The 16,188-nt window shown below is 38.7% G+C and overlaps 1 pseudogene; it reads right to left on the reverse strand.

Annotated features, from left to right (window-relative positions):
• LOC139715429 (glycerophosphodiester phosphodiesterase domain-containing protein 5-like) overlaps positions 1-15,858 on the reverse strand; it is a 57,944-nt pseudogene extending 42,086 nt beyond the window's left edge.
• Between the last annotated feature and the right edge of the window lie 330 nt (positions 15,859-16,188).

Below are 16,188 nucleotides of genomic sequence, written 5' to 3' on the forward strand. Positions count from 1 at the left end.
TTCAAAATTTCATATATCTTTTATTATTGTAAAGCAAATCAAAGGATTACGATTTTCTTCACAACTTGTACGTAATTCAATTTCAGTTTTCCCCAGTGTACGATGTAAGACAGTCCAAAATGTGATAACCTTGCTGTCATAATACACTGACTTAGCAGGGATCGTAAGAGAAAACTAAATTGTCCATAATTATTCAAAACAATGACTGTAACTATCCGTAACTATCCGAAAATATCCGTAACTCTCCGTAAGTGTTTAGAACTATTATGTGCCAATTCGTAAGAACATCCGCAAGTGGACGCAGGTATTCGCATCTGGTCGTATCTGTCCGTATCGCCCGCATTTTTTGCCCGCATGTTTTGTACAAAATTCTGGTGACGGCAAAGGATCCGCGGGGGTCCACGGAAAAAATGACTTTTTTGGACGTAACCCCGGACGCAGAGCATTATGTGACTGGGGCTTGACAGTAAAGACTGGAATGTGTCATACGCACCATCAGCAGCATGACGTAACCGAAGAGGACGTATGAGACGATTTGAAAGGTGATATAGAATGGGAACCAGAAACCTGTCGATGACCACATTCCCCTGTAGAAAAGGAAGACAATGTGAGAAAGAAATAAAAAAGTAACAACAGTCAAACTGATTTGAAATCTCAAAAAAAAAAAGTCCTGCACGCTTACAAGAGCCTTCAAGGCTCTATTACTTTACTGTAAAACATGATAATATTCGCGGCATGAATTTTTCGCGAATTGGAGCCGACGGCCTTTTTTGCGGCATGAAATTTTCGCGAACTGCCACTGGCATTCATTGCACATAGTGTAGACAAGAACTTTCGCGTGCATTTTAATTTCGCGAATCTTGGCGCTCGCGAAATTCGCGAAATTAAAATGCACGCGAACATTCCTCGTTTTACAGTATGTGTCCCAAGTTAATTTACCTAATGTAGAAGCACTTCTGACCCTAAAACTACCATACACACTTAAACACTGTAGATATGCCACTATAGTTCCCTAGCCTGAACTTTTCGATTTTTTTAAATGTTTTTCCAGTAGCTGTTTCCGCGATATAAACATTTCCTCATTTTCATTCTGTTTTAATTCTTCCTGTTTTCAGTTTTGCTCAAACAGTATGTCCTATCGGTTGCCAAAAAAAAAAAGAAAAAGAAAGAAAAAATGACTTTCTTCTCTGCTAGAAGAAGTGGGAGAAAGATGAGAACGAAAATGATTCAAACCATAATCACCGGTACGGGGGGGGGGGGGGGGGGGGGGGGGGGGGAGACGGCGTGTAGACGAACGATTAATAAACACGTTCACATTAATTGTGCACTGTATATTTTTTATGAACACTTACGGAAATTTCATTGTCCCATGAATGCAAGCAGACTTGTTATCATTGCAAAGCTGTTTGGCATTGCACTTATTATATCGACGCACTTTCTCGTAAAACCCACCAGTGGCAGTAGTGTACATTCAAATAGTCAATTAACATCCTCCAGATTTGTTCAAAGTTGTTGTTATTGTTGTTGTTGTTTTTGTGCTAGTAATTCTGTTCATTCAATAACCCCCCCCCAAAAAAAAAATGATAATAATAATGATAATAATCAACTAGGTGAAATCACATACTTATAGTTATCTTACTTTCTCACATGCAAGTGCGTAGCATACCTTGCTGTCTCTTTGGTTGGACACTATCAGCAGAACAACGACAGTACAAGCCTAAAGTTGAGCGCAAGGCCACAAAAATTGGGTTTTCCCCTAAAACACTTCCAATTGACTTTGACCGAGCAGAGGTCAAGTGCTGGTGAGTATTAGGTTTCTGCAAATTTAGCACGTCAAAAGCCAGTCAGTTTAGTACTGACAAAAAAAACAAAACCAAGCGAGTATCAAATAAAATCTCATTTCACTTTGTCAAGACACCTTATGCGCAAAGATACTCCATTGCAGTAAATGTAGCTCGAATTGATTGGTTGTGGGAGTGGGAATAGGTAGATAGGGAGAACACGAGAAATTAATCATATTTATCGCATAATATACAGTATACTATGGAGAAAATGAGGGGCTGATGTCTTTGTTATCTTCATCAGAATTCCACACTTTTCTTCGCTATCGGAGGTTACACTTGTTCCGGGTTTGAGGAGTTTGATTGAACTGAACTATATTACATCTGACTAAGCGCCTGACTATTAAGCGTGTAAGATCATGAAAACCTACGGATCCATCATAACTGAATTCTATCACATCTTTATCTTAACCCATTGAAGACTAGTGTAGAGTATATTCGTGCAGGAGTGTCTATGGGAAGTGTGTGTTTTTAAATAAAGCAAAATCCGCTCGTCTTCAACAGGTTAAGTTCAGTAATTGCAGATTTCCCACCCCATGAATAGTACACATTTACGGGCAAAACAAACACAACAGCCGGCCCGTGTTCACATGAACGCACATATTCACAATAATTGCCTTGCATAACAAACTTTATAACCTAAGATCGAAGAAAAAAAAAATGGTATTACGTCTGGGTAAATGATGACATCTTGTCATCTTCAGGAGAACATGTATTGTAAGAGCAATTGCCGTCATTATCACGCCGCTTTAATCAAAACAACTTCCGCTGATGAATCGCCGGGACCGGAACTACAAACTTTGTGTTTAATAGCACATGGTATCGACAGAATCAACTTTGTGTTGAAGGCTCGTGCACTCTTTGGGAGGATGTTGTCAAGGTTACGCGGGGTGAGTCATTCTAGATGTTCACCGCAGGAATAACCCATCATGTTATCGGTAACACACAGAGCCGCCTGTACACTAGATCCCTAGTGTTCGTCGTGGTTAAAGATACTCAACCTCTCCTCGATTTTGACGTCGAAGCGAAGCCAAGTCGGGTGTCAATCTTCAACAAAACAAAATCGTCTACATGCGGTGCATTGCTGATAATTCAATTCATGAACGAGGTTATGTAATGAATATTTGTTCGCTATACCGTTTAGAAGATTTGTGAGTCGCGTGGTATTATCGTTACATCTATACATCATTATCGATATTTGATTGTAATCTCGCCCTTCTGCGTACTCAAATGTCTTTCCTCTAAACTCGTGACTTTGAGAAAAAAAAAGTTTGCAGATTTTTGGCCTATGATATAGGACAAGAAAATTATTCTTTGCTGATTGATATGACATTATAACATTCAGTTTCATGGCATGCAACCAATAACGAGTTGGTCAAAACATCAGAATGAAAATGAACATATAATTTTGAATTCATAAATGAGTAAAATCAACCACAAAGTGATGATGCATGTAAAACTTATCAACGTGGAATATCAAATATTTCCATAATTTGTAAAGTGACTACGGCGATGACCTATCAAATCAGCGTGGTACTTTAGTTGAATGTTTAAACAACTGAAGTCCAATATGAACACGTTCCTTACTAAATTTCACAAACACGGGAAATGTGTACGAGTATAGCACATACATGTAGTTTAATGACCCAGATTCCCCTGTTTTCTTTATGAACTTATGAACTGAGCGGATTTGATGACAATACGTATCACGACCAAAACGATCTTCCAGGGATGCTGCTAATATCCGGAGTTATTTTTTAATCTTTCCCCCTTTCTCACCAACGCCAACGCACAGTTCTTCTCTCCATTGTTCAGCGCAGGGAAAGTTGGTTTATACGGCCCATTCTATGACTCCGTCTTCTGCTGTTGAACCCGTTATAATTTCCTTCATACAGAATGCGAGTACTATTATGGTCTAGTTTCAAGTCGTCAGATATCTGCCCGGAATGATATAGGCCTATACCAGTAACTGAAGAACGAACTTGTCTTAATTAGGGTGTCTTGTAAGATCATCGGGGTAAAGATTTGTGTTTTTCCTTCCACGGTGGGGAAGTTGTCAGGTGAAAAGGGAACGAGGGAGGGGAGAGGGGAGGGGGATGGGGAGAATGGCGGGGAAAATGCTACAAGAAGAGCGTCAATATCATCTTTATTTCAACATCTCTTCAGTACGATTGTTACAACAATTGTTTTTCTTTCTATGGTGGAAATACGGCATTTCAAAAATGTGAATAGACCAGTAAGGTCAAGAAGGGCGCACATATCCCCACTCCCCCTTCCCCTACCTCTCCCCCGCCTCATTTCCAACATAGTTTTCTAATTATTTTGCTCAAGTTCACATTATGTATTTCGTATGACTACTTCATAAATGATGTTATTTCAATTACACACCAGTGTCAAATAGTACAACGTGACTGTCATCTATTTGTCTACGTTGCTCAGTTATCAATCAAATTGAATTGAATAGAATTGAAATGAAGAGGAATCGGAATGCGACTCTGATATGGAAGCATGATGCTATTTGTCGTGATTTTCGCAGACAACCACATAACAGTCATGTTTGCTTTTGTCGTTGCATTTGCATGTTTATAAGTTCTTTACATTTATCATAGTAACGCTGTCACTTGCTGCAGCTTAGGAAGATGTGCTGGGACAACTGTTTGAGCTTTGGGCTTGGCATGGTACCTCGACCCTGGCTCGCACCCTCCCCGTCAGTGGCAGAACGTGTGAGCCTGCATACACGCAGGTAGTTTCTGTAGCAGTTAAAGGAACCACGCACGCAGACAGGACAAAGTGGGAGACTTTAAAGGGATGATACAGTATTGGTGGAGATGAGGATTGGCCTTTTTACTTTTTGCGAGATACCAAGAAACCACTTATTAAATTGTTCAGACCACACCATTTTAAGAGGAATTCAAAGTTTATTTGATTAAAATTGGTTTTGGAATGGCTGGGACATCCAAAAACAGAGTAAAACAAAGCGATCATGGTAAAAGGTGGGTACCATGATTGCTCTGTTTTAGATATCTCAGCCATTTCAAAACCAATTTTCATCAACTAAATGTTGAATTCCTCTTGGAATTACACGCTTTTTCATATTTCATAACAGGTTTCTCATTATCTCACCCCAAAATGTTGGAAACCTGAAGTTAGGTCTCAACCAAACTATACGATCCCTTTAAGAGCGAAGGAGGGGGTGGGGTGGAGGAGAGGGGAGTCGAGAGGGTAAGTCGGATGAGTAAGGGTAACTAAGGACTGGTCGGGGGTGTTGTTACTCACAAGTTGACGCGGTTGGAATCGTTATCAGCCGATACCCATAGGATCATGTCAGCCAGGGTCGCAAGGAATGTGAACGCCATGATGCAGAACCAGACTCGCTCGCTCTGGAGATAAAAACAACAATAAAAAAATGATAAAGTTGCGGGTACAATCTATTAATGCACATAAAAGTTAAACAAAAAGACAGACAAACAATCATACAAGCACACACACATACAAACATGAGAAGTCTGCAAACGCCCAAGGAAAGAATGCCTAGACCTGTTTCATAAAGGTGGTCCTCAACTACCATTTCCCTTTTCAATGCTGCGAAAACATCGAGCAGCTTTCATCAAATGAATAAATTTGAACTTGAACTTGAACTTGAAAGGTAAAATTTGCTCCACAGACACAGACTATTAATTTATGTTGGTGTGCTTCTGTTTGTTGTTGCATTGCACTGCAAAGGACGGGACCATTGTCAGACTTCACTATGATCTTACTCCTCTTTACTGTAGGAGGCTGCAAAGTGGAATTTCATTTCATTTTTAATTTCAGAGTCACTCCATTTCTAAGTGATGGCGTGAATACATGCTTCGGACCGCATAGCAAACATAGCAAGCATAACATGTGTACAGCACGAGCATGTATACTATACAGTACATTTAACACTTCCAGGTAAGACAGCGACTGCTTATAATCACGCAACAATAATTATTAAGTTGATTAGATATTTACGTTATAATTTACAGAGAAAAGCAAAACAGCCACATCGTTAGTTGTAAGACGAGATCAATCAAAATTTGCAGTATAAGACTTCAAGCCCCCCCCCCCTTTGCCCACATTCATCAATAAGCTTAGCTACTTTTCGAGAAATGTCATCATCATACTGATAAAAGAATAAGATAATGTCCTACCTACACTCCCGATATCAGTCTCACAATTATTAAATGACAACAAAAAATTATCAACATCTTATTCTCATCAGACCTAATAAACTCATATTAAAAGGAAACTTATGTTCACTGTATGACAGATATCCATTTGAAATTAGGAATTAAAAAAAAAGTGAAACATCTTTCATTGTGTGACCGCTTGCAATCTCATCGGCAGGTTGATTCTCTGTCATACCGCTTTAGTAGACGTCTTATTTGGGTAGGATCGGCGTCTTCTGCAACCATAGCAACAGGTGATGCAGCTGGAACAGCAACTCGAGCAGGAACTGCCCATCTTGAGTGGATATTTCTCGTTACTTCGCAGTGAAACGGGGTATCATCGGTTAAACTGCATATAATGACAGAAAAATAGATACGACGAATTGAAAAACTTGTTTAGAAACTTTGGCAGAATCATGTACCAAAATTATTTACTTGCCAGAGAAATATAATGGCCGCAAAATACGCACTCACACGCACATATACACACGCACACATCACACTTAACAACGAATATAGGAACGGAGAGAGCAGGATCTTAAAGGCATTATTTACTATTTGCAGATGAAACAAAAACCCAGCTTTAGTGCTTGAAAATAGTTCTAAAATGTGAGTTGGGGAGAGAAACAACCAATATAGAAATGTTAATCAGTATAATCAATGTATATTGTTATTATAATACAAAATCTGAACAATAACCATAATGAAATTGTTTCTAGAATAAACCGTCTACAGTTATGGTTTAATGAGAAAACAGTGATATCTCCTTTAAATATATTTTAGGCTTCATTGCGAAGTTTTTATACGGTAGGATGTTTTGTGATAGAACTGACCTACACTATATGCATCAAATGTGATATCTCGAACATTTTTTAAAGCATTGCTCCCAATGGTAAACAGTACCTTTAAGCAGAGTGACGGATTGAATGAACACATTCATTAATGTCTTGCATAATTACCAAGGAGAACTCATGTGATTGTCTTATATACTCTTCATTTTGTTTTCTGTCATCTATGTGGGGATGTAGTTACATCAAAAAAATGTTGTTCATCCACTTTTTTAGTTCCATTCACAATAAAAACAATATGCATCCAACCTTTCACAATCAAAACGGAGAAGAAGAAAAGAGATCGCTTGTGTAAACTGAAGGATGTTTTTAAATCGTTTTCTAATGACTTCTAGCGACTCAATGCATCATCTAATTTGTTATTTCCTCATTAAAGCAAGAATTTCTCTCTCGTGGCCTGGACTCTGCTTTGAATTTCCTGAGTCAAATAGTTTCATATGACATCATGATCATTTCACCTTTCCTTCAAAAAATTACGACCCAATTACCACTTCTCATCGAAAGTCATTACGATCATCCACTTGTAGTTTTCGTCAAAGCTTCATTTCGTTTATTTTTTCCTTCAATGAGCGCAAAGTAGGTGGTTTATCTCATTCGGTCCTCAGTGATGAGTGCATGCCCTCAAAGAAAAAAAGAAAAATGAAGGTGCAGCTTCACGCAGAGGCTAGCAAACATCAAAAACATGTTACGACTGTGCCTGGCCAGCAAAGATAAAGTGTAATGTCCATGATGGCATAACGCGTTTCCTTTACATAACGCCCTCTAGCACGTGATATACACCTCGTTAAAAAAAATAAAACGAAAAAAAAAAATTAAGAACTATCAACGCATGTATGTCTCGATGTCTGCATTCACTTCATTGAACATGAATAATTTCTGTGATTACAAGGTTTGACAATGTCGTTATATTTCATCCTCGAAATGGTTGTTGAATATCTCACACGTTTACGAGCATGCATTTCACGACGCGACTGTAAGGACGAAGAAGTACGGAATCGGGAAGAGGTTGAATGATTCTTTTCAAATTTGATAGCCAAGTTTCATTCACTCTATCGTCACAATCGTGATGGACCGATTTCATCGATCCCGTCTAGCGCAATTCATCGAGCAGTGGAACTGTTGTTGCCAATTTTGCTCCTCTACGACGTCCTTTACGAGGGAAGTGATTAAAAATTCTACAGACCCCGGCTAGACGCTACTGATTATGATTCAGAAATAGTGCATTGATATCCAGATAAACTAATATATTATAATACATGAATGTATGAATAAATAAATGGATAAATACTGGTCATGATTGAATAAGTACAGGTAATTATACTAATTGCGATTGGTTTGATTGCAGAAGAACATGCAGTTGGGTACAGTGGCGCAACCCATGCGCTAATAACTGAAACAAGAAGATATTCAATCCTGTGATTGATCGATTTTACACTGTTGAACATGTTTGGAGCGGATTTCCTTCTTTTTTATGTGTACAAAGAATCAGCAAATGCGGTGCTGTGTATCGCAGGTCTCTTCAAGTATTGCTCACAGGATTTCATGCATCCCTCCAATTTCTCTTCCCTTCATAGCCCCTGACTCACGGGCGGAAATGTTACCCTCGATGGCCCATATGCGGCAATCATGAATGTCACGATGCAAAAACACATCTAAAAATATACATAAACACGGAACTGAGGTGCCTAGATGTTTATCTCATGCTCTTTTAGCTCGCTCAACAGTTATCATCTGCTAATTACGTGGGGTTTTTTTTTTAAGTTTTAGTGTGCCCATGTAATATCTGCTGCTTTGATCAGTCGTAGGTGCAACTGCTCTGAATAATAAGAGTTTCACGTGAAATTCGCAAAGACAGTCGAGAACCTACTGAAATAGTAACACTCATTGGGAGAGAAAAAAATAACTCCTGCTGGATAGATTAATGAATCACATGGGAATAACAAGGTAATTTGCGACATGAAAATTGGTGGAAAAGATGTCACCGACGTGGGTATACGCACGAAAATAGATATCATGCACTTCAAGGAAACCCTCTTTGATGTTCCGAAAAAAATGAAAATAAAGTATAAATATAAACGTATGCACACTCCCAAAATATAAAATGTCACAAGCTCAATGACTGCCTCATTGTAAAACAGCAGGCTTACCACAGAATCGTTGCAAAATGGAGAATGAGACCTAGGATAATTTCATGAACAGACCTGGCGGACCCTGCATGGATCGGTGTAACTCTACCATCATACCACCGACAAGTTTACACAATGGATGGCAACGGTAGGTCAAAGCAGTAGAATAGTCGGCCTATAAGAGTTAAATGTATACGGCGTGAGCTGAACGGTCACTTTTTCTAATGATTGACCTCTAGAAACCTCGACCGCTATCTAACTTGCAGCCATCATGGTATGAACTTGAGAGTGACGCATTGTTCTCATGAGGAATTACCACAACAACCGGGTTCCAGTTGTCCAAATATCCTGCCGCTTATCTCTTCCACGCATTGTTATCTGGGCATTCCCTATCAACATTGCTTCACTCTCGATTTATAGGTAATGGGTCTATCTCGTTATCTTTCTATCCCTTTTATTCCTATCTGTGTATCTACCAAACTATCTGTTTTTTTCACTTTATCTATCCATCAATCTATCCACCTATCTATCTATCTATCTATCTATCATCTATCTATCTATCTATCTATCTATCTATCTGTCTATCTATCTATCTATCTATCTATATCTTACCAGTTTATATGTATATGAATATATATATATATATATATATATATATATATATATATATATACATATTTACCAGTTTCTATGTACGTACATGTGTAGGTACGTATGTATTGATCTATCTATCTATCTATCTATCTATCTATCTATCTTTCTATCTATACCCTTCTCATTTTTCTCTGTCTCTCCTCCGTTTAATCAACCGATCTTGGCTCTGCCTCCGTTTTTTCTCTTACTATTACACTGTCTTCACTATCTCGTCCTACATACATTAAAGGGATGATATGATTTTGGTTAAGATGGGCTTCAGGTTTCCAACTTTTTGTGAGATGATGAGAAACCTCCAATGAAATATGAAAGGGCATACAATTGTGACCCATCTTCTATTAGGACCACTTTGTTTTACTTTTTGTTGTTGTTGATATTTCAGCCATTTAAAAACCAATTTTTATCGAATAAACTTTCAATTCCTCCTGGAATTGTAAGCTCTACTAGCGTCTTCATAAGTGGTTTCTGATTATCTGGCAAAAAGTTAAAATCTGAGTCTCCATCTCGACCACAGCTAACCACCGCTTTAAGTTTTTCCTTCAGCTGCGTATAGGTATATATAATTTGCTTTGCCTTTGGCTGTACATAAAAGCAGCATAATACCCAAGTATGTATGTGTGTATTGAAACTGAAATCATATCATATTTCTTAGTTATGGTTATCTGAGCAGTTATCGATGTCTAAATTGTCGAATACACGCCCTGTACAAAGTGAGCGCCAGGAAGTCAACGTCTGGTTTGTTTGTATATGATATAGGCCTATAATACTTTTGGAGCATTGCGCTTATCGTACTAAACACAACAACTAAGTTGAGGACCTGTATGTATGAATGGAACTGAAGAGAGTGAGAGCAAGAAAAGGAGGGAGAGATGGGGGGGGCAGGGAGAGAGAAAGGGGGGGGGGGGAGAACGGAGATTGGAAATTGGACGGAGTTCTCAGAATCAACTTATCGGGGCTCTACATCCATCATCCTCTAGTATCAAAGAAACTGGAACATGGTCGTCACGATACTCTCCGAGAAATTAAAGGTGATTCGTCAACTATTGATGGCAACAGAAAGAAAAAAAAAATCTCCCTTTTTTCAATCTTCACAATCCACAAACTGCTACAAATATGTGACGTATTATTTCCAAAAACATGTTTAAGTCAAGTTAAAAATCAGACGGACAGATGGTGACGTTTCACACAAATTGGACATAATATATATATATATATATATATATATATATATATATATATATATATATATATAACAAAATCATCGACACTTCTGTTGTTTTTTTGTGTTGGTGCACAAATTTCACAGGTTCATACGTCACAGGAAAACTGTCAATGGTCAGATGGTAAACGACGATGTGAGAGGTATCCTATTCCGGGTGGAGAAAGTAAGCAGTATTGGTTCAGGGTTCAAGAAAGTGGCTAATATGTGTATATTCGTTGACTAACACTGCACTCAGTTCCCCCTCCCCGATTTTTATGACATTTTCAGGTCCAGCATTTTCACTTCTTTCGCTTTTGCCTGGCATCAACAGCACCTTACTATTTCTTTAATCACCATTATGATCATCGTTATTATCACACTATAAAGTTTTTGTCATTTGATACATCAATCCTGCTTCATTTCAAGACATCCATCAATAATTGTGCGACCAAAGTGAAAGGGTCGTTTCTATTTTCTTTTTTCTTAACAGCGCTCTATAATTTGGAGCCTCACTGATGAGCTTGGCCGTCACATATTTTTGTTGTTGTTGGGATAGGGTACGTCGCCTGCCACCTGATAAGAAATATGAGTGATGAAAGCAATATTTCAAGGAGAAAATAGTTGAAAAGGAGAGACCCTGTGAGAACGCCCTCCATCCAGTCTCTGTAGGGCACTCTGCGTGATTGGTAATTTGAAGGGGGTTTCAGATGTGTAGATCTGAAATGTTCGAAATACACGCGTATCATTATGAGTTCGATACAACGACCGGAACTTCCTCAATTAACGTAGAGTGTAGCATATGATGATAATGTGTATAGCATGTAAAGGGAATTGAACCTTGGTATAAGAAAGTTCCATACAAGTGAATAAATCATCAATTTCGTTTTCATCACTCATGCGATCTGATATTTCCCACGTACCAGTCAGGACAGGGAGGAGAAGAAAGTAATGTTTGTTAGAGATTTCGACTACTCTATATGGACGTGCTCTTTAAAGCAGGATGCGGTGTTACTTTCGGGGATTCACAAACATCTCAAGGTTGCCATGGCAACAAAGTCCCTTGATGCGGAGTCTAGCCCCCTGGCATGGGAACCCGAGTCCTTCCGATAGCCGCTAGAGTGCGGGTGCGGAACTCGAACGAGTTGAAAGACTTGTCTGCAGCCGACAATGGAGCGGAGGCGATTTACGTTACCATTTTCTGAAGTTTGCCCTCTTTTTCCTCATTTTGTTGTTATTGTTTTTTTTTCCAGCACAAGCAGGGCGTGTATAATCATTTGATATGATGCCCTAAAGCTATATGAGTACTATACTCGCAGCATGACTCCCAGACGTGCGATCACATCACTCTAAACATGAGAAAAACAAGTTACGATCGGATTAGCAGAACAATCGTAGCATAAAATCCTTGACAAAACCATAACTCGGTGTTGCCAAACAGGATGAATGAAGGGACTGGCTGCATAATACATGCTGGATTATGCAATGTGCATAAATAGATTATTCACTGATATGCCGAAATGAAGCTTATGACACTATTGATCCATTTTGAATTTACAACATATTTGATATATGAAAGATTATCCATCTACAATTGTATAGGTGTTATGACTCTGTCTTGTTTTCCCGTATAGCTTTGCTTATATCTGTTCAGATTTTGAAATAATTGGTAAACTTTTCTCCCTTGGAACAGCCATATCATAACATTCTAGAAATTATGTATATCATGCAGAGTAGGAAAGATAATCTGTTCAAGATGTTGATGATAATGATTATGCATTATCCCATAAACTGTTGGGCGAGGTGTGTATGTGAAATCTTCGCAACCTTCCTGCTTTAAGAGTGCTATATGGAAAATAATACGTGCAATCATCTCACAAAATCTAGTGAGGTGATCATATTATTTTATCATCATCATATCTCTCGCGAGTTTGTTGTTGCTGTTATTCTGTTTATCTGCTATATCATGTGGGTCAAGTGGCAAATCAAGTGGTACATTAATGAGAGTCACTGACACGGGATACTCGCAAACAAAGACCCGTGACCACACCACGCACAAGTGTTGCAAAGAATCGGCTTTTCTTACCACGCCCATATGTGGTGTTTCTATAATTCATACCATTTTTGTTGGGCCATGCAGTATCAAGTCACGACATCATATATCATTGCCTTGTCAAGTGCAACAAGCACCATACAAGTGCTCAGTTTCAGATTACGACAGCCTTCCTTAGACACTTTATGATTTAATTATACACTAAAGGGCCACACCATGTCTAGGTTGACTCTGATAAAATTATCAAAATCAAACGAACCGAACTATGAAAGTCCCTTACAGAATCAGAAACACTGAGAAATTTCTGCAATATTGAAATTTAGCGTGATAATGAAGAATATCAAATTATGCAGAGTAGGCGAGACAATGACGTCATCACCTCCAACACCTCTCATTGGTTTTCCGACATGAAATTGCTGTAAAAATCCTGCTGTCGGTCCATAAACGTCAGCACCTGCTACAAGTACCATCTATAACCTACCATTAGTAAGCTAAAAGCTCACTGATTCAACAAATCTTATAATGCGATGGGTAGTATTTCATTCCGATTAAATTCATTAAGAAATTAAATTTATTGAAAAATCACCACATGCATTATGTGCTTTTTAGATTTCACTCATCACTCACTAACATCATCATAAAAAAGTAAAGAGACTTTTTACTGTTTAAAGTCGCGAGAACTGGGGCCAATCCTATAAGACAATTCCTTTAATGTTAGTGCAAAGGATTCAATAGATTCCAGAAATCGGTCTGTGACATACACCTGGCTTAATCATTTTCATGAAACAAATAACAACGAAGTAAACAGACATTAAGCTGTAATGTACCGTATAAGTCAAGACCGGTAATAACTTATATACTTCATAGGTATATTAGAAATGTGACTGTATACGTCTTTCTACTGTGCTGGTGTATAGCATGATAATTGAGGGATACCCAGGAATGTGGAAAGAGCCTCTTTCCACCTCCCTGGGATACCGAAGGATAGATGCCTAGATATAATTGTGAAGGATTAATCTAAAACAAAATCAAACAGATCGGAGAGATCAAAACAAGACTCTAAATTGGCTGACATATGACGCTATGCATTTCCTCAACAAGCTATGGCAGTGTTTTCCGCTCCTTTCGCAATCGCTAAAGGAGAAGGGGAAAATCCACCAAGAAAATGACTCCAACGGGCAATCAATCACTGTCTTTTGCTTTGTCGAAAGGATACAAAACTTGAAATGATGTATCACAATTACGTCAAGGAGAAGAACATTAGAAGGAGGATGAAATGAGAAGAAAGGAAGTGTGACGATAGATAGAGGCAATTTCATTGCTATCGAAGATCGATCAAATCCACATTTTAAGAGCCAGTGATCTCCATATCGTGTCTTTTAAAGGAAGAGTGCGTTAATTTTGTTGTTTCAGATGGGTTATACACTTAGAATTGTGCCAGAAAGTGCGACTACAGGCGTACATTCAGAACATTCTTGCCAGGTCACGTCACCTTTAAAATAATTTGAAAGGACACACATTTTTGTGTGTGTGTGTGTGTGGTTAAAAAAAAATACAAAGTTAGCGAAGATAATAATCACGTGACCAGGTAATAAAAGACTTGTGAGTATACAAACGAAACTGCAATCGATATTACTGCAGTAATTATGTCCACCGCGGCCGAGTTAATATAATTATTAATTCTTCTAAACCGATGACAGTATATAACAAACACAACCCTCCAACAACAACAACAACAAAGAAAAATATATAGCTGTATTTCGTTCGGTGTCCTATGCCCCCAAAAACATACAAACAATCAAAAAAAAACCGAACAAACAAACAAACAAACAAACCAACAGATGACAAAGGCAACAGGGCTATAGGCCTAATATATTTCGGTGTAACTTGAAACAGGATGTCGTATACATTTGAGTAAACTATCATGTGAAAATTATGCATCTATAGACAGATTCACATACAGCAATATTAGAACTCTGTCTACACTGCCGATCGCACTTGCTACACAAGCAGTACGATAGCAGGGTCTGCGAGTTGCTACACCCGTCAGTTAGATGGTTCGATGTGGACATCGAGAGAAAATGTTATCATAAATGTACAACTCAAGACGTTGCAAACGAACTTACCTTGATGAAAAAGGACGAAACAAGTATAACGAAAGCTTGTCTCTTTATACTCAGGGTGTTACTTTCCAAAGTATTATTCCTCAAAATGACAGAAAAAGGTGCGCAAGACAGGATGGTTGGATTTCTCACAAAATTCTTCAAAATGATAAAACGCAGTCGAGACAAAACGCTGGAAACTGCTGTGCAGGTTGCGCCCAGAGAAGGGAACGTGTATGGGCGAATGGCCAAAAGGGGGGATGACAGAGAAAATAGCCTCAAACGAAGTCTATTCGATGGAACACTGAAGGAAATTGAAATAGGAAATCATTAGCCTCTGCGCAAGGCGCGCATTCTCTTGAAAAATGTGGGTGTGTGCGGTTGGTGCGGTAAGCGACTTCACCCACGCTATGTTTACCCGCGAGGAGAGAGCAAAATCTTGAGAGACTTGTATGACATTTAACCGATGACATCATCCCGCTATGACTGGTTCAATTTGTTCGTAAGTTTGCGGGAATCGCCCCATGGTAATTTCCTGCGGCACTGCTTCAAACAACGTGTACGACTCGAAAATAGCCGAGCACTATCTCGATATATATATCTCTTCAAAACGCACAAAAGCATGTAGCGGCATAAAACACTTTTTAAATGTCGTTTGTAACGGTGGTGCCTTAGTCACGTGCTGCCATGGCGAAATTGAGAAAGGAGGCGAGGGAAACAAAACGAGGGTATGAGACATGGGAAACCAAAGTAAGGGAAACTTCAAACCGCTCGGCGATCTTTCTGCGGGTCGTCTCCCAAATAGTGTGACGTTTCTGTTGCCTATATTTAGGTGCAACACACAGGAACAGGTGCAGACCTGTATACTAGTACATCATCTTACTTTCAGAGGCTTCATGCGTCTGTTAGCGAACAAGCTTTGAAAATTGCCCACAAAACAGATCTGGAGCTGCAATTCCTAAATTTGTTTTAGACCAAATTAAGATATGATATCTGAAAAGAAAATGATACAATATTATCACAACTCATCTAATTATTTTTGAAAAACTGGCAGAACATCTTACAACTATTATTCAAAGAGCTACAGAGAGAAAGGGGGAAAAAAATCAAAACGCCAACGCAAATTAATGGCATACAAAAGCTTTGTCAAACTCAGTGTTGAAATGAGAGGGTTAC

Source organism: Diadema antillarum, unplaced genomic scaffold, assembly GCF_040938485.1.
Source record: "Diadema antillarum isolate AM-2024a unplaced genomic scaffold, OU_Dant_1.0 scf00000048, whole genome shotgun sequence".
In the NCBI taxonomy this organism is placed as follows: Eukaryota; Metazoa; Echinodermata; class Echinoidea; order Diadematoida; family Diadematidae; genus Diadema; species Diadema antillarum.